Source organism: Heloderma suspectum, chromosome 3, assembly GCF_057233095.1.
Source record: "Heloderma suspectum isolate Gila_16-S chromosome 3, 16-S_ref, whole genome shotgun sequence".
Lineage (NCBI taxonomy): Eukaryota > Metazoa > Chordata > Lepidosauria > Squamata > Helodermatidae > Heloderma > Heloderma suspectum.
In genome coordinates, this window is record NC_139460.1 from 138734907 (window position 1) to 138761641 (window position 26735).

The 26735-nt window shown below is 42.3% G+C and overlaps 1 protein-coding gene across 4 annotated transcripts in view; it reads right to left on the reverse strand.

Annotated features, from left to right (window-relative positions):
• Positions 1-26735, reverse strand: part of PCCA (propionyl-CoA carboxylase subunit alpha) — a 343861-nt gene that overhangs the window by 243392 nt on the left and 73734 nt on the right. The window lies entirely within an intron of this gene.

A 26735-nucleotide genomic window follows, 5' to 3' on the forward strand; every position in this document is an offset into this window, starting at 1 on the left:
TGGGAAGAGAAGAAAACTAAGCTCAAAACAATATGTTGCAAAGAAAAGACCTCAGGACTGACCCATAAATGCATGAAGCTGCCTTAGATGGTGTCAGGCCACTGGCCTGTCTTGCCAAATATTGGCTACTTTGGCAGCAGCAATACAAGGTGTCAGGCAGAGAAGGAGGTCTCTCCCAACCATGCAATTTAAGCTCTTTCAACCAGAGATTTCAGGCATCCAGAACTGTTGCCGTGAAAGGAATGTGCCGTACTCCTAAATTATAGCCCTTCCAGCATTTGTAACTCATTTCTATTGTTTAACTCACTGACAACAGAATATGAATTACAGAAATGTCAGGATGCATGTTGTAGGTCAGGAGTAGACGGACTTCAGAGTTTTGGGGTCTACTTTGTGTTTTACTAGAACACTGTGATCCACCAACTAGAGCCAAGTGCAAAACAGTGGCTCAGGCAGGTGGCCATATGCTAAGAATTGAGGAACAAGTTGCCTCTAAGCACATGCTCAGCCCAGAAATTTGTTATCCGTACCAGAACCAAGATCACAGGTCCTTTCACACAAAAACCCACTCCTTGTCGACCCCCAAGTCCCCCCCCCCGCAACAACCTAATGTGGAGGTGGGGGGAGCTTTTTAGTTGTTACTATTGGGAAATGGAAGCCTTTCTGTTCTATTGCAAATCACCCAGAGATCTACCAGAAGATCCTGATCTACCTTCTGGCCACTTGTGCTGTAGATGCATGTTTCTCTCCGTGGTCAAATACCTATTAATAATCCTCTGTGAAACTGTTCTGGTGTGAAGGAGACAGAGAATAGAGTTGAAACAGCTGCCTCTGTCCTGCTCTAGACTGAGTCTTGGCTCTTTGCAAGCAAATGCAGGGAGCGATGCAATAGAATAGTCAATTTGGTAAGCAAATGGTCAAGCACACAGATTTCAGTCCAAGGATGTTTAGGCTAAGGCAAGAGTGGTCAAAATCCAGGCAAACTCAGAACACAGGCAGGCAGGCAGACAACAAGGATCAGGCAACAGCAGGAGTGGTCAAAGTAAAAGGCAAGAGGTCAAAACACAGTAAATCAGTCAGGTGCATTACTGAGTTGAGAAGCAGGGTCAAGAAACAGTCCAGGATCAGTGGTACAGAGCATCCATCACAAGGCAAGGCACAAGAAACAAGGTAACAAATACTGGAACTAGCAGAGGTGTTGTTTCCAGCAGCTCTCAAGTTACCAGTGAGAGCTGATATAGCTAAAACTACTAGAACCCCACCCAGTGCACAGGGGCTTCCTGTCAGAGGCTTGTCAGATGTCCTCCTCATGAAGAGGGCCCAACTCACAAGTAGTCCTCTTCAGTAAGCGAGCACTCCTTCGCCTGGCAACAATCCTATCACGGATCTTAAAGCGCTGGCGTTCTCGGGGGCTAGGTGGTGGCTCAGCATCTTCCTCTGCCTCAGAAGCTAAACTCTCCACCTCTCTAGGAGGCAGGTTCAAAGGCATCACCCCTGAGGTCCTGGACTATCCTGGCTAGTGCCAGGTTCTCCTGAGGGGCCAACTGGCTCTGATGGTTCTGGCTCCTCCTCTGAGGATGACTCTGGTGGCAGCATGATACCTGGGACCATGACAGCCTCATTAGAAGATGGGAAGGAAACCCCATTGTGCATACCCAAGAGACCAAACCATCTTCCACAATGGCTGGTTCCAAAAGGGTATTATTCCACTTTCTCCTATAAACTTTGGCTTGAGAAAAATGTAGACTGTCTACCATTATGTACTGAGATGTGCCACCAGTTATCTTAGCCTAAGACTACCTCACAAACAGCCTGGAACTAAAGGCCTAATATGTTTTGACAACATCATAGCCTCATTATAACTCTCAAAAGCATAAATTCCAGTCTTCAGTTAATATGTTTTCCTGCTCCTACACCGAGACTGACTTTTAACTCCATTATGTATTATAAATGTAAACCACTTTGGTGCACGTGCAAATGTCATCAACGTCCATCCTTTCGGAGTGTAATCCTATGCATGTTTAGACAGGAATAAGTCCTACAGCTCCCAGCATGCTGGAAGTTGTAGGACTTTTTTCTGTATAAACATGCATAGAATTACACGCTAAGAACTCCAAATATTTCCATCCAAGAGATTTCACATTTCACAGTGAACTGCATTGCATTGCATTCCAGAAGACAGACAGGTAACCATGTCGGCCCAGTAGAATAAAGTTCACAGAGTTAAACACCATCCTTATTAAGACCAATCTGTAAGGTTTTGAGTTTTCTACAAGCTGGATAAATTGAAGAAGTCTAAAAGGGGGTTAAGCATTTTCTGGACAGCATGGTGTAAATCCCATATACAGTGTGCTTCCACCTTAAGATGGTAATGCAGCACACTCTTCTGCCTATGTAACACCTATGCCAGAAATCTTGTGGTTCAAATCTCAACCATGAGCACACAAGACTCATGGACCATTGCTCTGGCTCCAATTTCTTCCTCCTAAAATAATCTTTTGTAGTGCTGGAAATCCCCTTTAGCTCCTTTCTCCTGAATGATTGAAGATATTGAGAGAAATGCTTACACATAGAAAACTATCATGTGAGAAAACTTGCTTCTAGACTAGTGCTTTTCAACCAGTGGCACTCATATGACCTGACACACTGGGAAGTACCACCTGTTGAAAAGCACTGGTCTAGGCTAGAAATGAATAGTTTTCTGTCTGTGTGGATTATTAATTTTTTTCCCCATGAGGGAGAATTTAATCTGCCACCTACAATCTGAGGTGGAACTGTCCAAGAACAGTTTTACAATATGATAAAAGTTATTTGTCTAGACTGTCTTTAACAAACGAATAGAATTCCTATGCAACCCATGCCTGCAATTGCATGAAGCATTCAATTAGTCCTGCCACCAATGGAATGGCTTCTGTCAGTGAAACAGGGAGGGAAGTAATTTGCCCTGCCCCTGCTTCCCCCCATGTTCCCTCAAAATCTGCTCTAGAATTTGGGGGAATCCTCCAAAGGAGACTGGGGGGTACAAGAGGGAGGAAGGAAAGGAGGGTAAAGTCCCATTGAGCAAGCAGAAGTCCACTTGTGCAACACTGGATTTTGCCCATTGATTGAATGTCACTGCATCACAATGCTTAAGTATGTACACCCCTAGACGGCCATCTCCAAATTACTTATTTCACCCAATGTAATCACACTTAAGACAATTAAAAAACAGGACTAGTCCAAGTTCAGGAGTCCAGAAGAATCCAGGACTATTCTAAAGGAAATGCCAGGGAACAGCAGCCTTAAGATTAATTATTGCACATATTTACTTTGGTATTAAAGAGGACTAACACCACACACAGAGACCAACCCACTAACATGCGACAGGACAATACAGCCCACTAATCAAGAGGAGCAAAATTATGAATTGCAATTCACTTAGCTCTCTGCCATAGCTCAAAGGCATCCATCTGTATAGTTTCAAATCAAGAGTTTAAATTCCAAGACAGACAAAGAAAACGGAAATCTTGTGTTGATTTCATGAAAATAGTGATTCTCACAATACATAGTCCATACGTGATCCATAATGTAAAATGTTTCCTCTGCTGCTTGTACCACAGATGGGGGTGTGTGTGCGTGCATGTGTGTGTGTGCGTGCATGCGTGTGTGTGTGTGTGTCCCTGTATAATATATATCCTCTTTCAAATTTAAAATATTTCTCACATTTTATGCAATTTTATCTTGAAGAATTAAAAAAATGTGACATTAGTAGATAACACTTAATGTCTTTTTACAGAAGAGGAAACACTCTCAGAAGCTTCTGGCAACTCATTAGAAATAAATGGAGCAAACACACTACAGGAAACCAAATACAAATCTGTTTTCAAGGGAATCTTGAGCTTTTGCAGTAGAACTGTTTGAACCCCCATCCTGTTAATTGTGGAGACTACTTAAGAAATTCTGTGTCAGCAATCAGGGCCAAGAGTGGAGGCATAACTATAGTAGTCCCACTTTCAAAATTCTTGAAAAACCCATTTAAGAATGTCAGTAGGGGGTAAATTAAAGCCATATGCATTAAGAAGCTAATAATTTGAAAAATGTACAGGAGCAATGAACCTTGAAGTTTATCAAGCACTGAAATGACTATTAAGAATGGTTTTGTGTAGCTCTAAGTAACAAAATAAAGCCCAAATGATGCCAGTCTAAACATGAATGATCATAACTAAAGCAATCCACATTTTAACAGTAGTATTTGAAATGTGGCATATAAGCCTCAGTAAAACATAGAACATTCACTGCAAGGAACATTTTGTTTGTTTGTTTTTGTTTGTTTCATCGAAAGAGTTATTGTCAAGTAACATGGGGCTCGAGTACACTATTATGAAAGCTCAGCTTTGTACACTGCACAGTACCTGGATCTCTTCTCTGAGATGCTGCAAACCTAAAAGCAAATCTTGCGTATGTACCACAAGGAGTTAATTCAGAATTTTGCTTCAGCTTATGTCTAGAGTTCTACAACTTGTTCTAGGAACTCTGGACTCTTATGTCTAGAGTTCCTACGCATGTTTACTCAGCAATAAGCCCCACTATATTCAAGTAACTATGCAGAGGGGTGCAGCCTTAATGGTTTACTATCCTTATATATCACTATCATCTGTTTAACATTTTCTGCTCTTAATTCGCATGCTTTATTTCTGCATTTGCACATTTCCACCTCACCAAAGCAGTACTAAAAAAGACAACAGCTGGGTGGAAAATAAGGTACATAATCACAGTTTAAATAAGGCACAGACAATGGAAAGAGAAAGAAAGAGCAAGGTGGATGCAAACATTCAGGCAAGCTTCTTGACTTTGTATCATATCAAGTTTCAAAGAAAATATTTTCTGCTTTTCAAATTAGAATAATTTGAGTCTTGCAAATCTATTGCCTAGTGGAGCCCACATCAGTATGCTGATGAAATCTAATATATAGATGTGGTGATGGACTGTGATGTGTATTATTTTAAAAATAATAATGGAGAGGGGAGAGATTAGACCAAGGCCAAGTTCTCACTGAAGCAGTAAACCCGTTCCTGGGCTGTATTACTTCAGACTGCGGGGGGGGGGGGGGGTTCACATAGCAAACAAGCATGCTATGGGGAAGGCTAAGCTAGAACTAGATGTCTCCCTAACATCTAGTTTTCCATATGGAGGAGCTCAATATTAATAGTTGGGAGTAGCTCAATTTTAAGATGCTTCCAGAGATGATGTCAAGCTTTTCACATTAGAATATAACAATTGTGAAGCAAACAGAAAGCTGCACTTCTCCGTGAAGGGTTCTTCTGGTCAGCAAGGAGTGGAGCAGACAGCATGGGGTTAATGCCTCTCTTCTTGAGAAGGCAGGACTAAATAGAAAGAGTGTAAGTCCCTCCCAGAGAGGAAGAACCCCTCTGTCACAGGACTTGATTTCAACAAAAGTTATGCTGGAATCTATCTATTATATTTCTATACCGCCCTATAGCTGAAGGTCTCTAGAAAGTTCACAAAAATTAAAACCACAAAGTACAGAATAAAAACAGTATAAAATATAAGAGCGTAAAACTACAGTATAAAAATACAATCAGAGTAAAACCTAGCAGCAATGCAGAGATTTAAAATACAGTACCAGATTTAAAACAGCAAAGTTGAAAGACTATAACACTAAAATGGTGGGAAAATAACAAGGTCTTCACCTGGTGTCTGAAAGAGTACAACATAGTTGCCAGGCGAACCTCTCTAGGGAGCTCATCCATCCATCCATCCACCTTTCAGATAACATAATGCCAAGATAGAACAGCAGGGGAAAAGTTAAAAAAAAAAAATGGATAGAGAGACAGATAACAGGAGCATTCCAACATAGTTCCTGCCTAGCTATGACTGGGTAACTATGCAAACATGAAAATATGCAGTAGACTCATCAATCAACTTAAAAGTAACATCATATAGTGAGGCAGGGGCTATCTGCTCCACTTCCTGCTGACCAGAAGAACACTTCCATTCTCGGTCAATTGGAGAGTGGAACAGATGGTAAAGGGACGGTCCAAAACATCCCAGGATCATGTGAGATGTTAGTCCCTACAAGACCTGCTGTATGCCCCTTTGTCCAAAGGACACCTTGGCCAATACATACTTGCCAATCTTGTAATGAGGAATCAAAGTGGAGGGATTGACCAAGGTGGCAGCCCTTCACTTGTTGCTGAGGTATGCTGGTGTCCAAGACAGCTGAGTGTACAGTGGTGTCTAGAGGGGGAAGAAGTCCCTGGGATTTGTAGACTAGGACAACATACATTCTAACCCATCTGTTGATGGAGCAGCTGGAGATTTTCCTACCTTCTGTGCTTGCCTTGTAAGACACAAACAGGCTGTCTGAATACATAGACTCACAAGATGTTCTGATATAAGTGTGCCACTTCTTTTCCCTAGGATGGAAGGAAACAGGGAAGAAGTCTGGCAATACAATCTCATGAGCTTCACTTTAGGAAGCAACAGTAAGAACCGGACATGGAACAACCGACTGGTTCAAAATTGGGAAAGAAGTACGACAAGGCTGTATATTGTCGCCCTGCTTATTTAACTTATATGCAGAGTACATCATGAGAAACTCCGGGTTGGATGAATCACAGGTCGGAATTAAGATTGCCGGGAGAATTATCAACAACCTCAGATACACAGATGATACCACCCTAATGGCAGAAAGTGAAGAGGATCTAAAGAGCCTCTTGCTGAGGGTGAAAGAGGAGAGTGCAAAAACTGGCTTGAAACTCAACATTAAAAAAACGAAGTGATCTGGCCCCATCACTTCCTGGCATACAGAAGGGGAAGAAATGGAAGCAGTCACAGATTTTATTTTCTTGGGCTCCAAGATCACCGCAGACAGTGACTGTAGCCATGAAATTAAAAGACGCTTGCTCCTTGGGAAGAAAGCTATGGCAAACCTAGACAGCATAGTAAGAAGCAGAGACATCACCTTGCCGACAAAGGTCCGTCTAATCAAAGCTATGGTTTTCCCAGTAGTAACGTATGGCTGTGAGAGCTGAACTATAAGGAAGGCTGAGCGCCGAAGAATTGATGCTTTTGAACTGTGGTGCTGGAGAAGACTCTTACGAGTCCCCTGGACTGCAAGGAGGTCAAATTAGTCCATCCTAAAGGAAATCAACCCTGACTGCTCATTGGAAGGACAGATACTGAAGCTGAAGCTCCAATATTTTGGCCACCTAATGCAAAGAGAAAACTCCCTGGAAAAGACCCTAATGCTGGGAAAGATTGAAGGCAAAAGGAGAAGGGGACGGCAGAGGATGAGATGGCTGGACAGCATCATCGATGCAATGAATATGAACTTGAGCACACTCCGGGAGAGAGCGGAGGACAGAAAGGCCTGGCGTGCTATGGTCCATGGGGTCACTAAGAGTCGGACACAACTTAACGACTGAACAACAAATTGTCTCCAGGCAAAGTGCACTCTGGGTGGAACATGCCAAATAGCCACTTGCATTAATTTATTCATTTATTTGATGGTGTGGAGAGCCAGACCCTGTTCAAGGCTAGACTACAGAAAAGCAAGTAAATCAGGAAACTGGATCAAAGAGAGGATGACAAGTCAGCATCTGAACCATCTTTGAAACACAAAGTAATTTGATATATGTTATTGGTGGCCAACCTTTGAGTGGCAGGATAGTTTTAAATGATCCCTTCCGACAGACCAGAACCTAAGAGATGTTGTTGTGCAACCTCCAGCTGTAAAGCTGGAGCTGTTCTGGTCTGGAGGGGGACCCCTGAGTTAGATGGTCTGGCCAAACTGGAATCCAACATGGAAGGCAGATACTGAGGTCCATGAGTCTCAAGAACTAAGGACATTGTGGCCAAAACAGGGCCACCACTAGTATTTGAGCCTGAGCGACCTCACTCTATGCAGAGTTCTCATAAGAAGAGGGAAGGCATATATAATTGCACCTGGACACTCTGAATTCCTTTGAAGTTAAAACCAGATGAAATGGTTAAATACATACCTGATTCAGGCATTCAATCTGATTAGAAAGTAAAAGTGCAAGGAGAAGGAGCACTCTAGCCCTGCCCTGCTCCCTCCCTTCTGCATTTCTGTCACTTGTACTCATGTAGGGTGACAGCCTAAAGACAAGAGCCTCCTGTATCTGTAGAGGCTCTCCACACAAGCCAGACTGCTAGAAACATGAAGAGCGGGTGGAACTAGAGTGCTCCTTCTCCTCGCATGTTCACTTTCTAACCAGATTGAACACCTGAATAAGGCTACAGTTAAACATGAATCCCCTGCAGATGCAGGTGAGACACTGGACCAAGCTTTGGGGGAAAAAACTCTTAGAGCAGAAGAGATTTGGAATGGAAATGTCTTGAATGTTAACTGCTTGATGTTTGATTCCCTAAGCAAATCTGACATATCTGTGGAGCTTCTGGACAAGGGGACTTGACTATATTCTTCTGTGAGATCTACAGAAGCCAGGGAGTTCTCTTGCAGAGGAGACTTCACTACTGTCTTGATAATTTTTATTACTTTTAAAATACCTGAGAATTCTTCTTGGAGAGGTATCTGATCAATAACCTGAATGCTGGGTTGGAAGAGATACCTGTTAAGGAGCCTGAGATCCAAGGAGGTACTAGATTTCTCAGAGAACACAAAATACCTTGAACCTATCCTGTGAAGAAAGAACACAGCTATTGAATTCCAGGGAGTTTTAGACAATAACTTTCTTGAATACTTTGAAATCACTGTCTGTGAAAGAAGCTTCCCCAGCTAGATGACAACTCTGAACCACCATCAGTACCACTGGCTACAGGTATCCTGTAAGAGTCTGTGAAGCCCCTATAATCCCTATGCGTAAAGATGTTGTTTAAAGGGACATAAGGAACTAACAGAGGGCTTCGCAGGGTCTGCCCCAAACTGATCACTCTGCTTCGCTGGGCTCCTGCTTTCTGAGGAGCTTCTTCAAAAGAGTTGGTACACTGTTTCTCTATTCCCTTTTCCAGCTGCCTGCAAGACAAAGCACTGACTCCCAGTAGTAGGGGTTCCATGACCTGTGGGGGAAATCTTCCATTTTAGGCAAATGTTGTTTTGTGGCATGGAGTTGGTGGTAGCACTTTTATTTGCTCATGCTATGGCAGGATCATGAGTAGGACAACGAGAAATAAGAGAAGGGGAAGGAAATGGCTATCCAATTTTACAGAGTTTCTACTCTTTCCCTCCTTGATGGAGTGCTTCGAGTGCCATTTGACAAGACCGGCCTCTGGTTAACCACTAGTCTGCTGACTATGACCCCAGATACCAGCATGGTGAGGGGCCCCATCCTCTGGTTGAGAGGGAATGACTGTCTCACCATTTCCCATGGGGTAGGGACAGAGAGGGATCAGTACCACCTGATGGACTCCTGTTTATGGGTCCTGTCCCCATAATAGCAGCCATGGCATACCTGTTTAGTGGCTGAATTTTTGCACATGGCACCCTTGGCCTTCATTGAGGGACAAAGTTACACCGTGTGATGAGCCAGATCCTTATCTGGGTGGGCCTCCTGGGGTCACTGGGACACTCTCCCTCTTCATGCCATGAGCTGGGTCAGTGCCAAAAAGTACTGTGAAGATGGCCATGCTTTGTCTTCTGGAGCACTAAATAGTTAGGGAACACTGAGGTACACCAGGTTCCCTACAGCCAGGATGAGGCGTGAACAGCTGCTTGGTAGACAGCAGCTGCCCCTCCTGCCTCTCTCCCTCTCTCTCTCTCTTGCTTTTCCTTTGCTTGTCTTCTTATTTTTCAATCAGACTTAAGGCCTGATAAGTCATTACTCCTGAGTGGATGCTCAGGAGCAACAGAGCAACCCTGTTCTTCCTGAGAAGGCAGAGCCAAAGACTGAGGAGCTATTTCTCTCAGGGCAGGACTGAAACCCTATTTGGCCTTGCCTTCTCAGGAAGAGAGGAGTTAACTCTTTGCTGTCTGTTCCACTCTCCCAACTCTCCCGCTGACCTAGAATACACAAAGGCCCATGCATAGCTAGATTGACCACAGGACTCAGAGTCCACTATCCCTGCTCTAAGGGATGGTGGTTGCCACATACCTTCTCTCCCAGCACAGAACTGAGTGTGGTAGCATGCAGTTCTTCTGAACCAAAGTACAGCAGTATTCTTCAGTTTAGTAAGATGCTAAGTAATTGAACTACATTGCTTAAGTGTCCTTAATGTCTTTGCAAGAGATGAAGTAGATGGGGAGAAAACCAGAATCAGCCGGTTCCACCTATTGTTACTCCCAAGCTCTGTCTACCATTAGCTGCCCTGCCCTCCATCCCACCAGGCCCCAGGGGCACCAGCTGCCACTGCTGTGTGTGCAAATGTCGTATCTGTGAATTCTATGCTGCAGGCAGAGTGGGGGCCCTCTACAGCCTGCTACCCCATTGAAGGCTTGACCCAGCCCTTGGCCAATGGCACCTTAAAACCTAACAAATTAACATCAGCTTGTGAGCCCACAAGATTGTCACATGCAGTTTAATACACAGTAGTTACCCAAAGCCTTTTGTGCTCATGATGTTTTTAATCATGGCACTCAGTATTCAACAAGTCATCCACTGCTCTGAATCATAGTTCTAAAGACAAATCAATACAAAGAGAGTAGTTGTCCCAAAGTGACAAGATTAACTGTATCAATGGCAAAAGGATAGGTGGCAAGGAAATGAGGAAGGACCATAGCTAAGTGGCAGAGCGTATGCTTTGCATGCAGAAGGTCTTCGGTTCAGTTGCTGGCATCTCAAGTTAAAAAGGATCAGGTATTAGATGGTTACAAAGACCTCTGCCTGACATCTTAGCTGCTGTCACCAGTTAGAGGAGATAATGCTGGGCTAGGTGGACAATACCCTGGCCTGATAAAAGGCACCTTCCTATGCTATCAGGATTTAATCATCTCAAATTCAAGAATACTTGAAGAGGTCTGATGAGATAGCTTTAGCATGCCACACAAAATGTAAGAATTTGGGCACCATCACAGATAGGTAGAGCAGATGGATACACGGCCTGTGAAACAGAACTGTGTCCTAGCTGCATTGCAATGAAGCTCAGTTCCCAATGACATGTTAAATGGGATGTATGACTCCCAACAAGCAAGTCCCATCTGCTCCTTATGTCTGGTAAAATAAACATCCCTGTTACGATTCATTGGTTGCTATATATTTGCTATATATCTTTACCACACATTACTACAGGGATACTTGACAGGTTCGCACGATCATGGAGTGATCCCCATATGTGCCATTTGTGAGCCGCCTAATTGCCTTTGCTAGGCGTGGGCTGGTATGACGTCTGAAGCCGGGGAGGGTGGCTGGCTGGTGTGGTTTACAAACTACCCTGAAATCCATGGCCTGTTCTAGGGTTTCAGGTGCTTTGTAAACCACACCAGCCAGCCACCGTCCCCGGGTTCAGGCATCATGACAATCTGCGCCTGGCAAGGGTAATTATGGTAATTAGGTGGCTCACAACCAACATGCACAAGGAGGGAAAATACTCCACCGTGGCTTATTTTCCCTCCATGATCGTGCAAACCCAGTCATTGGATGGCCTTGGACAAATCAATATCTTAGCACTGTTGCAAAGATAAAAAAGGTTGGGGGGGCAGAAGTTAGATCAGGATCTACTGGCAGATCTCAGGCGCATTTGCAGTAGATCAGCAAAGATTTCAGACTCCCACTTATTTCACAGTTGCAGCAACAACATGACTTCTCCCCAACCATGCCTTATTGCTAAAATGAAGAAAGCTTGGCGTAACCAGGAGTAGATTTTTGAATGGAAGGACTGTGAGCTCTATTCAGTTTGGGTACTCAAAACAAATTCCTGGGCTAAGAATTCTTTTATTATAAGTATATGTCTTTTGCACCAGACTCCAACTGGTGAATCTTGGGGTTCTAGTAAGAAATTAAAGTAGATACCACAAGCCTGAAGTCTGGTTACCCTGAAATAGGATTACATCATATGCCAATCTGTGCTCTATGCAGGCAGGGTGGAATATAAAACACGGCTATACATTAATTCCAGCCTAGTGAATTCAGCTTGGCATGGTTATCAGCTTCTCTGTGGTCACTTAAGAAGTACTAGATTTTCTATCTCAGTTTCCTAAGGTCTTCTAGGGATGAACAGGTCAAAGCAGCACATCTAAAGCAAGAATTCAAAGCACAAACTATCAGGTCACACGATCAGGGCCCCTAACGTATTCTTTTCTAGGACTAGATAGGTCCTAACCACTGGCTACAGGAAAAAGTATATCTCTTACTTCCAGTTATGACTTTTCTCATCTCCCCCTTCTCACTGCTGTACAGCAATATTTATATACTGCTTTACAACTGGCCTATTAGTGTAAACACTAAGGAGCTCCCTGGATAAGAACTGATAAAGACCACTCAGTGAATACATAAGCAGCTGGCAGTGTGTCCCCTACTATCACCACACGCATCTGTGCTTAAGCACTTTCACACATCAGTTCTATGCTCAATTTCCTGTACATCCAACCCACAATGCCTTTCCATGTCTAAAGAACATCAAAAAGCAAAAACTAGTCCTCGCATGGAGTACACAAAATATTTAAAATTAATTTGTTAATTCAGGAGCAATCTTCAAGTTAAAATAACTCAGGCAGCATTCTGTACAACTAAAAGTGCAGATATTTCTTATCCCAAAAGATGCTGGCCCAACAAAAACATTGCCTTACTTACTTTGTATTTTATCTATTCTTTGGAATAAAACAGTAATTAGGGTCTATGCCAAATGTTTTAATTTATGCAGTGTGAATAATCAATATCAGAGTTTTAAGCTAGCATTGTCATTTCTTTAACCATTTTATGTATATGCTTTTCCCAAAGAGGAGGAGCAAGCATCTTACAGTTTTCATCCAGTTTTGCTGTCTAACTTTAGAATACTGAAGTATCCCAAAGAGCTCAAGTATTTCACCTTAAATTAATCATGTTCTCCGGTGTGAATATTTTCCACAAGGTTCTGTACAGACAACATACTATGCCAGCAGTAGATTTCCTATGTCTTCTGCTTCCTGCAGTCAAGATCCTGAAAAACTATTTTTGCAAGATCAGACACTTAACGGGCTTACATTAACATCTGAAAATAAAATAAAAGTTATATCCATACTGGAAGAATGAATGCATTTGAATGAAGAAATCAAGCCCTACAACTTAATTATTGTTAACAACTTAACTTCTTCGAGGGGAGACCAACCTGGTCCTATACATTGGCCAGAGAGGGAGGAGCTGCAGGAAGCTCGGTCCACCCCTCCCTGCTAGAAAGAACATGCAGCTCCAACTGACAGTTCCCTGGGACTGCAGATTCCGGCCTCATCCATTGACTGGAGAACCGAGGGCCACTGGGGGCTGCACCTCCTGCCTCCCAGGATGAACATCATCGCAGGCGGGAGACCAACCTAGCCCAATACATCGGTCAGTGATGCATTTGCTTTCCTTTACCTCCTCCCTCCCAATCCCTTTTCCTTTTGTGTCATGTCTTTTGGATTGTAAGCCTGAGGGCAGGGACTGTCTTAATATTACTTTTTATAAGCCACACAGGGAGCCTTTTTTGGCTGAAGAGTGGGGTGAAAATGCCCTAAATAAATAAATAAATTATTAATTTTGTGCTGATTTATCCATTAATAAGACATAGAAAATGTTCTCTGTTGCTCAGATTGATAGCAGCTTTTGCTAGATGAAATTGTGCAAATGTTGACCACAGATGGCAATGTCTATGTAGAGATCAGCAACTGGCGTACTCAGAGCATGTTTATCATACCATGTTGCTGCTACATTCTCTCAGTTCATGCCAGTAGTCTTCTACATGGTGCACATGCCTTCAAATTAAGAATGCTGCAACAAGCTGGTACCAATCAGGCAGAGTGGGAGAAATGAATCCCAGAACACGAATTCACAGGATCTCAAAGCTTTATAATTTGATCCCAAGGAGCTGCAAAGCCTATCAAGTCTTTTGTTTCCTCAGTCCTCATAACCATCGGACTTTGCTTAATAGTTGGAGGGGGTGGGGAGTGAAATGAGAGACCAACCAAGGAGCCTGGTACACAGTTCATTGTTCTCTTGTTTTGTCTCGAATATGCTGTAGTTTCATATTAAGAGGAAGCCTGGCAGGAGAGAAGAATTTAAGAAGGATGACTGTGAAGGGAGCAACAAAATGAAATTTAAAATGGGATAGCCTACCTGTGATAATTTTTATAGACCTTATCTTTTTATTTTCATACTGCTCCACGCACTGCTAATCAGTGATCTACTGGAAACTTCAGAACCTACTGAAAAGCCTGGCAGGGTATTTGGCTTTCAATTCTTCTACTCTGTTTATTCCCAATACAAGTATGTTCAACAGCCTTAGAAAGAGCCCTTGAACAAGAGCAGTCACTTAGCAATGAAATGTAAATTACTGACATGGGCTAAAACTTGGACTTGCCACTGCTAATGAGCACATTAAAAAGGGAAAATGCACACTAGATTACTATAACCTTTTCACTTAACCCTGTGTGTACTGAAAGCCACAATTCAGCACCATATCAAAGGGACTATAATAGAAGTACTACACAGCAGCTTTTTAACTATCAACTCAAGGTTAACCTGAAAAGTGTAAGAGAACTGTTGGGTATTGATTGAAGTGGAGGTTCAGATCCAATGACAATACTCATGTAAACCACATAATTAAGTTTTATGGGGCTGCAAAGAAAGCTTCTATTTAAGACTACCCATGCCGGGTCCTATCAACCATCCAGCTCAGCATGTTGTCTCCCAATAGTGGACAGACAAATGCCTTAAGGGAGGTTTACAAGCATGACATAGCAGCAATATCCATCCACCCCTTACTCCATGATTGATGGCCACATGGTAGAATCTCTCTTGAGTTTACAACTTGTTGATTCATGGAACACATTATACTTGGATTTCTGTTATTAGCCTCCATACTTTCTGAATGAATCTGATTCTATTAACTATACCGTACAATTTCTTTTTTAAGCCAAAGTATGTCAAACCTAATAGAGGAGTTGTTAAAGTGATGTGCAGGATAAGACTGCAGCCTGAAAAACTCAGCAGCATTTACTTGTAGTGCCAGATCCTGAACATGACCTAGCATAGAGTCAGAATCATCTCTAATTCTTACCTAAGGTTAGCATACCTGAGAATTCTGGGCAGCGTCCAACTGGGTGCAACCACTAATGTAAATTACATTGTGCTAGCATGAACTACTCTAGCGAAACACCAGTAGTGCTAACTGGTTTCCTGGGTAAAATGGCGCTAAAGCTATTGATGTTGCACTAGAGCAGTTTATGTTAGCACATATAAATCTTGGCGGTTGTGCCCAATTGGAAACTGCCCACAGTGTCATAACTAACCTTATTGTTCGAGAAATTTTCCAATTTTAAAAGCCAAAATAATCAAATCTAATAGAGAGTTGTTAAAGTGATATGCAGTAAAATCCTATGCATGTCTACTATACATGTAATCTGTTGGGGGCCTCATGCGGGCAATGGTGGGGGCAAAGCCAGCAGTGGCCAAGGCCAGAGCAAAAGTGGGTGGGGCCACCCCTTTTCTTTCTCCCACTCTCTGCCTTTTGCTGCCCCCCTCCCCTCCCCCACTCTGGCGCAACAAGCTGCCAGGAGAGGGACAGATTGTTCTTGCTGGAGGTCTGAACTGACCACTTGCAGAGGGCTTTTGAAATTAGGGTGAGGGACAAATGCAGCCCCAGGTCCACAAGTTGCCCAACCTGGTTTCAAGTACAAGAATTATCTGTCTTGCCCAACAAGGGCTATACAATTTAAAGATATATGAATACCTCTTTGTTCCCATTGCAATTATTCCACATTAGGCTTGAATTAGACACATTTCACACAAAACCAGGAAACAATGATGTGCCTACATGTCCTTAACATACAACAAACTACACACTGGGCTCGCACAGAAGTGATTTGTGTGCAAGAAATTATTCTTGTGCAATCCTAATACTTAGACCATAAATTAAATGTATGAGTGCTGGGATTTGTCTCAGTTTGTATAGAAATGAAAAATCTCACTAACATAGAATGTTACTTGTCACAATATGCACCTTATGACATGCAAATGAATATCCAAGAATAAGACGAGTCCTGTCTGCATTACTATAAATTTGGCCAAAGATATTGTCACCAATCTTCTAATCCAAACCCTGAAAACCCACCAGATTGCTAGGAAGTCAGCCGAGAGTAGAATAATGATTGCAAAATTGCCAAGTTTGGCAGCCACACAGCAACATAATAGCTTCACAACAACATGAACAAATGCTTTTGTTTCATTGTTTTATATTTAGGGAATTTGCCAACTAATGCTAGCTCTGGGACAGCCTAGTGGGAAAACCATTTGCTTGAGAGTAAAATATACCTTCTATTAAAGATCAAAGCACCCAACTTCACACCTCCTTTTCTTCAATAAAAAGGAGAATCACTTTTTAATGTAATAAATTAGTTTTAAATAAAGACTATACAATGCATTAAAATGACAAGCTATTGCTAAGAAGCTCAGAAAATGCAAAAAGGACTTAACATTCACCAGAATTAAACTCTCATTTGCTTAGCTTGTACACTACATAAAGGATTATTGTTTCATTCGCAAACAACTTTTTTCTTATTTAAATAGAAAATAACATTAACATTTAGCTAACAATGACAGACAGATACCTTCTGCATCTAGAATCCTGGACAAAGGACATACAGGTCAGATTACACAGATGAAACCAAACAATTGCATTTTGAGAAATTGTCACTCTTTCTTTGTATATGGGCATTATATCTGTGCTCTCAACATAAACCCCAAGAAAGTAATAGCTTTAATATTTATGCTTAAATGTAGCAAAACCTGGATATATCTAATAAAAATATAAGAACATAAGAACATCATTTTCGTTTGCAACAAAGCAAAGCAGCAGAAAGAGAAAACAGTATATTACCAAATATTTAACTTTACTTTGCTTTTAAACTTATATACCAACACTTTGGGCTGCATTTCCACACAACAAATTGGACCTGGAATGTGATTTATTTACACACCAAACACAGGTGTACAGAAGTAATGGATATAAATGTATTACTTCATTTTTCTGAAGCATGTTCACTGCTATTTCCACTTAGCCACTGAACCCTGTGCACTGCTTATTGTTGTTTCAGATTACAAAATATGGACCCACAATCCCTATGCTGAGCTGACACCAAGACTAATTTCTGTCATGGAAAGACATACACTGGTCCTCCAACACAAGTAAGAAGCACAGCATGGTCATTTGCTGGAATAGTTTATGTCTACTCTCTTCTCTCCCCCACCCCATCACTGAGAAAACTCTTACAACTAAAGCAGCAGCACACGTGCAGCAAAATTATTATCTTTAAGTAGGGCTGTGCATCGCCTTGTTACAAAACCCGAATAATGAGACGAAACGGGCTTATTCAGAGCAAAATAATACGAGGTGGGTCAGAGCAGTACTGAAGCGCCCTGGGGAGACGCACCCCCACACACAAAGCACCTCCTCCACCTCATATATTCGGAGTTCCACTTAATGCCTAAGCAGTCCAGACTGGTTGTCTCCAAAATGTATCATCTTCTGAATGCTCAAGTGGAGGGGCATGAGGAGGAGGAGGGAAGGGGAAGGCGAGCGGACGCAGGAAGGCAGGGGGAGGCAGGGAGGGGAGCACAGGAGGAGGAGGGAGTGTGCTTTGGCAAATAGGAACTCTCAGCCAGAAACAATGCCAGCAGTCTCCAATCAGAGAGAGTGGTGGAGGAAGGGGGTATATATACTTCAGCGAAAGGCTGTGCTAGGTTATTGTGCTAGCTGTGTCTTTGGGAAAGGGCTGGTGTGGGTAAATGATTGTGTGTGTGCGCACGCGTGTATTCCTAGGAGTTGTTCCTTTAGTTTATTCGATTTTGATCGCCATTAGGCTTTCCTCAAAATTTAAATTAAAAGGTAACAGCTTGGTTGTTGTGGGATCCTTCCCTCGCTCCTTACTCATCCATCCCGTTTGGGATGGTGTCTTTTGCAGCCCCTCTTCCAGCCGCCTTCTCATATGTCTTTCTACCTCCGACTCATTTGTTATATGGATTTGATTAGTCTCATCTCTCCTTTCCATATTTCTTCAAACAAACTTAGCTTTTCCTCACTCATTGCTGCTACGCTCTCCCCTCCCCCGCCATACCTGTGTTAGTTTGTTTATGTCACTTGTGGACTCCAGAAAAGGCTGTGTTTGTTGTTTAAAGGTCAACCCTCACTTCTGCTTCCTCCATTCTATTTCCTTGTCATTTTTGTCAGTCAACTCTGTCTCTTTTAGATTTTTAAAAACCCAGTCTTATTTCAATTTTTAAAAGCAAACACTGACTTCTGGGCATGTCCCCCCCCCCTTTTAAAGTCATATTCAAGCATTTAGTTTTTTCTTTCTTTCTAAACTCTTAAAGAAAGGCATAGCAACCTATGTGTGTAGTGTTTGGTTCCCCCCCACCCCACCCATGCTGAAGCGAACCATCTGTTTCTTCTCTGTTTTGATCCTCCGAAAACAGAAACTAAAGAAGGGGTTTTTTTTTTAATTAATGTTTGATTTGGCTCTTATCACCCGTGCTGTCGTTCTGTATTTCTTGAAGTTACCCTGCCTTCCATAAAAGAACATGAAATATAAAACAATAAATTAAAGACACCAGTCATTTGCTTAGGTAAGTTCTGCATTTCTTTAGCTCTTGTGTGTCTGCGTCCGTGTCTGCGTGCCAGATTGTTGTTCAACCAACACTATACGTTCTAATTTCAAGGCAGTGTTGAAAAAGCACAAGACACATCATATTTATATTAATTACCTTCTTATTCCAATAACACTCCACTGTGTGGCAAAGCAGTCCAGTACAATATGAGGCATCTTCGGGGTGTTGGCCAGGGCAGATGTGGGAGAGGTGCTGCTGTCACTAGCAGCACCGTTAGGCCAGCTGTCTGTCCCCTAGTCCAGATAGAGCGTCCCGGTGCAGTAGGACAGCAGAGCGCGGAGGCCAGTTGCAGTGCTCAGAGGTCACTGTTCGAGGAGGCTGGTGTGGGCAGGTGCAGTAGTCGCACTCTTGCCCAAGGTGGAGCAGCATCTCCTTCTGTAGTGGAATAGGGGAGCCCGCTGATGGACATTAGGTCAGAGGTGTCTGACATCCTCAGCATGAAGGAACGCAAAGAGGAGATCCTCCAGGTTGTGTTGGAGGAAGCAGGCAGAGCCTCCAACACCCGACCCCTCTTCCATTGTCCCCCCGCTCATGTGGTGCGCCCTCAGACTCAAGGCAGGCAGTCTGTGTCTTCTCCTGCCCTGAAACATCAGGGCAGTATTGTGTGGGACCACTTTGAGTTGGGAGCCTATCCCAGCACTGCCATGTCCTGCCACTGCAAGGTGTCTCTGAGCAGGGGGAAACAGCCAGGGCACTACAGCACCAGCAGCCTGCTCTTGCACTTAAGGAGGCAGCACCAATCAGTCTTGCTCAGAGAAGAGGCTCCCATGTCCCAGCAGGCCAGCAGCAGGGGCAAGCATAAGGCTGGTAGTGCCTCCAGAACTTCTGAAAGCTCTCCGTCTCTCACCCCCAAGAGGCTTAGGCAGGCCACCATGAAAGAGGAGGGGTGGGGAGGTATCGGTGCACCAGGTGATGGTTTCCAGCGTTGAAAAATCAGTGGCCCTTCTGGGCTCGGCACTGACCGTGTTCATTCAAGATACATTCAAAATACTCATTTAGTGTGTGCTAGAAATAAACAAAAGCAGATTAAAAAAATAACCTCCTCCAGCCTGCCTGCCAGGTAACATGTGTATTCAGCCATAGAGAGGATGAGCCGGTGATTCTTCTGAATAAGGGTTGTTCTGCACTTCAAAGAAACCTGCAGCAGAGATTAGGGATAGTGACCTCTGCTTCAACACACTTTCCCTTCTGAGTTTGGTCTGAGTTTCTGGGAATATCAAATTCAACCTGTGCCTAGCATACAAACCAGTGGGCCAAACTGCCTGGACTTTGGAGGATGGGATGCCCTCGAGGGGGGCTGGGCGGGGCCCAGGTGTCACAGACTTCTGTGGAAACAGGGAGACATTACAGCTCTTTGCTTCGGGAGTTTTGGTGGAAAACATCACACCTAGCACACAAGCCAGTGGGCCAAACTGCCTGGGCTTTGGGGGTTACAATGCCCTCAAGGGGGGCTGAGAGATGCCAAGATGTCACATACGTGTGTGGAAACAGGAAGTAGTTACAGCTCTTTGCTTTGAGAGTTTCTGTGGAAAACATTAGATTTTACCTCCACCTAGCAAAAGACCACTGGACCAAACTGTCTGAAATTTTGCAGGTGGCCTCCTCTCCAGGGGGGTCGAGAGGTACCCAAATTTCATGCTTGTATCATAACAACTAAAAACGTTATGACCGTTTGTGTTTTCCCATGCAAGTCAATGGGAAAATGCCAAAAACAGGAGATCCAGATATCTGAGTCTCGCTTCAGATTCGGATCAGAGTCAAAGTAGAGGAGGTCTGAATTGATCTGAGGCTGATAGGGGTCACGTCAGAGGATCCGAAGTGGCATCCGAAGCAGATCAGGGGGTCCGTGTGCAGCACTACCTTTAAGCTCCTTGGATGCCCAAGTATTAGACTTCTGTAGACTACTTCAAGCTCTCTTTTCTCTTCACACATATAATGATTTGCATTTTCTTTTTAATGTCCCCTACTAAGCCACGGTGGCTTAGTGGTTAAGACGCTGAATTGCAGACCGGAAGGTCGGCAGGACCGCAGTTCGAGACCCGAGTGCCGCATGACGGAGTGAGCTCCCGTCTTCAGTCCCAGCTCCTGCCAACCTAGCAGTTCGAAAGCAAGAAATTGCAAGTACATAAATAGGTATTGCTTCGGCGGGAAAGGTAACAGCGTTCTGTGCACCTCGGTGTTCAGTCATGCCGGCCACATGACCACAGAAACGTCTTCGGACAGCGCTGGCTCTTCGGCTTAGAAATGGAGATGAGCACCACACCCTAGATTCAGACACGACTGGTTGGGGACACCTTTACCTTTACCTTTTTACAAGAAAACTACCTTCAAGTGCAAGGATGCAGGACTGGCTCTTTTAAATCTCTTCAATTAAGTATTAAAGATTATGCACTGAAAGGTGTGCAAATGTAAACAGCACTTTGAATTATAGAAAAGACAGGTATTTTTATCCCTTGATGACACTTGGCACCCACCTGTACTCTGGAGGCACACACATATCAGAAGCCCTATGTGGATAACGGATGGGAAAGGCAATGCATCTTTGCCTAAATGTATATTATTTATTTATTATTTATTTTATTTCTATGCCCCTTTTCTGGAATCAACTAAGGTGGTTACAAAGAGTTCAAAACCAAAAAAACATAATCAAGTAAAAACATTAAAAACCATAGCAACATTTAAAAAGCCAAGTTAAAAAGCTGTGTCTTGACGCCCTTTCTGAACGCAGAGTGGAGACTAGTCGCAACTCCACAGGGAGTGTGTTCCAGAGTTTGGATGCATCACAATAAAAAACTCTTTCCCACAATAAATGGGTCTCTGCAAGTGAGGATGTCTTCAACAGGGCCACTCCTGCTGATCTTAATAACCGAGCAGGTTCATCCCAAGATAGATGGTTCCTTAGATAGCCAGGTCCTAAGCTGTTTAGAACTTTAAAGGTTAACACTAACACCTTGAACTGAACCTGGAAAACAACTGGCAATCAGTGCAGATCTTTCAGTACTGAAGTGATTTATCATGATACCATACACTGCCTCAGTGCCTCAACCTCACTGCCACATTTTAGACAAAACGAAGCTTCTGGACACTCTTCAAGGCAAGCCCCATGAAGAGTGCATTACAATAGTCTAACCATGATGTAATCAATTTTATTTATTTATTTATTTATTTATTTATTTATTTATTTTTATACCGCCCGATAGCCGAAGCTCTCTGGGTGGTTCACAAAAATTAAAACCACAAAGCACAGCATAAAACACTATAAAATATGAAAGCTTAAAACCACAATATAACAGTACAACCCGAATAAAACCTAGCAGCAATGGAGAGATTTAAAATACGGGTTTAAAACACCAAAGCTAAAAGACTAGGAAGCTAAAATGCTAAAATATTGGGAGAATAAAAAGGCATAGATAACTGCTGCCAGAGTAACTGAGGCAAAGGCTTTGCCTTGGCCATCCGTGTCCTGGTAACCTCCAGGTTAGACTACAGTAATGCACTATATGTGAGGCTGCTTTTGAAGACTGTTTGAAAACTGCAGCTAGTGGAGAATGTGATTGCTAGATTACTAATTGGGACTGGGTATTATAATCATATTACGCCAACTGAACAGACTCGCAATCAGGTTCCAGTCCCAATTCAATGTGTTCGTTTTGACTTTTGAAGCCCTTCATGGTACTTGAGAAACTGCATGTCTCTATACATAACTACCCAGCTATTAAGATCTTCAATAGAGGGGCCTGCTCTGGGCAAGGGCTGCCATCTGAGGTGAGCTGGAGGCTACCAGACAGATCCCCTGTTCAGTGGTAGAGTCCACAATGTGAAAGGTTCTCCTCAGAGAGGTTTGCCTGGAACTATTTTATTGACCTTTTGGTGCCAACTTTTTAATGCAATTTTAGTCCCACTGACTGTTTTATGTTGTTTTAATGGTTTTGCAGCTTTTAGCTTATTATATGTTTTGTATTGACATTTTACTTGTTTAATTCTTTTTGTAAGCCATCCTAGGAATATATCTGAACAGCAATATAAAACTAATTATACTCAATAAATCACTATTCCCTGTCCCTTTGCAGCATCCCTGCTAACTGTAAAACAGTCACCACAGCCACCACAAGAAAGGGGCAGGGTATAGGACTTTCCCTGGTTTGTCATACCAAAGGAACCATCCAGTGATGAGGATTTCATAGAATCATAGAATCATAGAATAGTAGGGTTAGAAGGGGCCTACAACACCATCGAGTCTAACCCCCTGCTCAATGCAGGAATCCAAGTCAGAGCATTCCTGACAGATGGCTGTCCAGCCTCATCTTGAATGCCTCCAGTGTGGGAGAGCCCATCACCTCCCTAGGTAATGGGTTCCATTGTCGTATTGCTTTAACAGTCAGGAAGTTTTTCCTGATGTTCACCCAGAATCTGGCTTCCTGTAACTTGAGCCCATTATTCCATGTCCTGCATTCTAGGATGATCGAGAAGAGATGCTGGCCTTCCTCTCTGTGACAACCTTTCAAGTACTTGAAGAGCGCTATCATATCTCCCCTCAGTCTTCTCTTCTCAAGGCTAAACATGCCCAGTTCCTTCAGTCTTTCTTCATAGGGCTTTGTTTCCAGACCCCTGATCATCCTTGTTGCCCTCCTCTGAACCCTCTCCAGTTTGTCTGCATCCTTCTTAAAGTGTGGTGCCCAGAACTGGACACAGTACTCCAGATGAGGCCTAACAGTGCTGAGTAGTCAGGAACTAGTACTTCCCGGGATTTGGAAGCTATGCTTCTATTAATGCAATGATTTGTTACTGATCAGCTATTAGATACTTTACATTTGCAAAGTACTGTTGTAAGGACTTGCACAAGACTACAAAGTCAGTCCATGGGGTTTGTACCTTATTTAATTCTACGCTAGCTAGCTACCTAATCTTTTATGTTTATTTTACTCCATACTTTGCTTATTTCTCTCTCACCATCTTCCTTCCTCATTTTATAAATAAAACCTTTCTAATTTGGATCCTGGAAATTTGTTGTTTACTTAGAAACACCCTAATTCACCCACTTACCTAAACACTTGTATTATGCTACAGGCTTCAATTTACATGCATTGCTTGTAACAAGGGAGGAAACAGGCCAATTCTTCCAGTGGTGACTGGAAGCTCAGTTGGTCATTCTCCTCCCACCACCACCACTCTAGTTAAAAGTCCCATAAACTGCAGGGATTCTCTGTGCCTCACTGGCCACGGAGTAATCATAGACTGGTGGCAAAATTTAGGAAAGGAAACTACATAGCAAGAAGTCTACCATGCAAGTGTGTACACACAATGGTCTCTCTGACAATGCAGCTGCACAAGTGTCATTGGGGGAGGGTGAGTCTGAGTGAGAGTCACATCAGCAGTGACTTATGAAAGAAATAACTACTCATGCCACCACACCTCAGCCCCAATATTATTTTTGTGACTTCTAGTGTTGATGGGCATGTTAAAAAAAAACCTCTGGACTACAGTTTAAAAATTAATCGCTTAGCTGACAGGATATATGCTCCCTACGGAGCCTAATGTGATTCTACTTAGTTATTTAATTGATGTGGTCAAGCCATATGATCTTGAATTACTTAAGAGAATCTTAACAGCATGGCTAAAAATCACTGCATTCTGGAAAATTTCTCAAATAGTATCAAAAGCTGAAAGGATAAGGAAAACTTGGAATCCTGTGGGTATATAAGAGTAAATGAGAATAGCAGGCTGGATTTTAAAGAACAAGGTCTTTGTATTTTAAAATTTTCAGTTATAGTAACTGTCACTTAAAAATAATGGTAAAAAAAACCTGAATTGAATGTAAAACAAACATGTTCCTTTCTCCATTTTTCTCTGAACTCTCAATCCATGAGCCTTAATCACATAAGCTAAATTAAAGCCTGATTTTCTATGTAAAAACATCCATGGGGAATACAATATTTGTCTTTGGAGCATTACAATATAATACAATAGGTCATGCATTATATTTGCTATTGCAGCAAATTATGAATATTACTATCAATTAAACAGGTGGATTTTACTTTCTGTTTCACAGAAAAACACTGTTTTGCCCAATAATTACCAACTTTTGCTTGCTTCTGAAAAGTTCTGGACACTTAGGTGTGCTATACGGTGGGCTAACTCTTTATTGGATTGCGGCCCTTTTCTTTAGGTAAGTTTATATTTGCAAGGACACCAAATGAGATCAGAAAGCCAAAGAGGAATGCAATTTCACAGTTGTCCACCTTTTGGTCTAATAGATATAATTATGAAATGAAAAGGCATGTGGGTTGCATGGCTAAAGGTTTGGGGTTATGCTCTTAGATAGTCTAAAGGCTTTATTTGTTTGGAAACAAATATTTTTAATTGTTATAGCAACTAATTAGTATGCACATTTATTCAGGAAATTCCTGAATTACAAAAATGGTAACTTGATTTAAATCAATGGTTTCAAATTGGTCTGCTTCTTCTTGATTATTTAAATCATGATTTAAATCCCCTAAATTTAAAATCAATGCATCCTAGAGGGTAGTCTTTGGAAATCCCTTTCATACAAAATAGAACTGGTTTGTTAATTGCTGGAACAGATTCAGGCATTTCTCGGAAATCTTGATTTTATTTTCTTTTGTGTGTGATTATCAGTTACTCCTGCATATGTCTCTGTTGCAAAATAGTAAAGAAAAAAACGTCTTCAGGGTTTTTTTTTTTAACTCTGAGTACTTTCCACACTATAAAATCCCAACACCTCAGCTCTCAGCTAGGATTCAAGTAGCCCCATGTGTAAGCAGCAAGGTCTTCTTCTTGTGGGGTGTATAGCAGGTAATTTTTCTTTTCAACTGCAGCCCTTAATAGTGTATCAAATCCCACTCTAGAGGGTCCCCTGAATTTCAGCAGCAGCTTTGCTCGGGGGGGGGGGGGGGGGGCAGAGAGAATAAGAAACAACAAGGAAGGGAGCCAGAAAAGCCCTGTTTTGCACATGCAGAAGTCCATACACAACTCTTTGGATCCCAGTCAGACCTAGTGGTAGAGATCAGCAGGATTTTGATTATTCAAATTACTTGCAGTCATTACAAATTCTTCTTGATCTGCAAATACCACAGTTGTGATATAATACAAAATATACTATAGAAATTATGACCTCTGTAGCCCTACAAGTTTACTCAGAAGTCCCATTTATTTCAGTGATATTTACTGCTAAGTAAGTGTGCATAGGATTAGCTTTTAACTGATTTGTCAATTACATTTAATAAATACACTAAACACAAAATTTATTTTATATTTCTAGGCTGCCTTTGATCACAATTCTTCAACAGTGGTGGATAGGAATAACTAAAATCACAGTTAACAGAGGTAAATATAATAACAACATATAAGAGAGAATAAAAACCAAAAGCTTGTCCAATTTATCTTTAGGAAGCTCCTGAAGAGAGGAAAAAACTTCTTTTCAAATGTGAAAGAAATTTTAAATGAATAAATGCCATTCATTGTTATCCATTTTTCATAGTTTTTTTTTCATAACATTTGCCTTACAGAAATACACAGTACAAATGACAACCAAAATGGCTTCAAAAACAAAAACAAGGACAGCCCATGAGTACTCCATGAAAGGGTTAAAAGGATGGATTGATGCTTTAACTGATCCCTGTTGCCTTTGGTTCTTATTGTTAGAGATGGAGCTGCGGCAGTAGTTTCACTCCATGTGGCACATTATCCAATACAGTTTTGGATACACACTGGAAAGAGGAAAACCTAAGCTTCTTTTTCCATCTAATATGGCAAATGGAAGAGGGAACTGCAGCAGGGCCTTCAAGGATCATAATTCTGAGAGATTTTGCTTCTTTGTCACCTCTTCCAATTGAATGGAGGGGGTAAAGGAATGTTAATATGTGACTGAAACTTTAATATATTAATAACATTAGATCATCATTTAAAGCTTGCAGATAGGTAGTGCAATACACATGGTCATGCTCTCCTCAGAAGAGAACATCA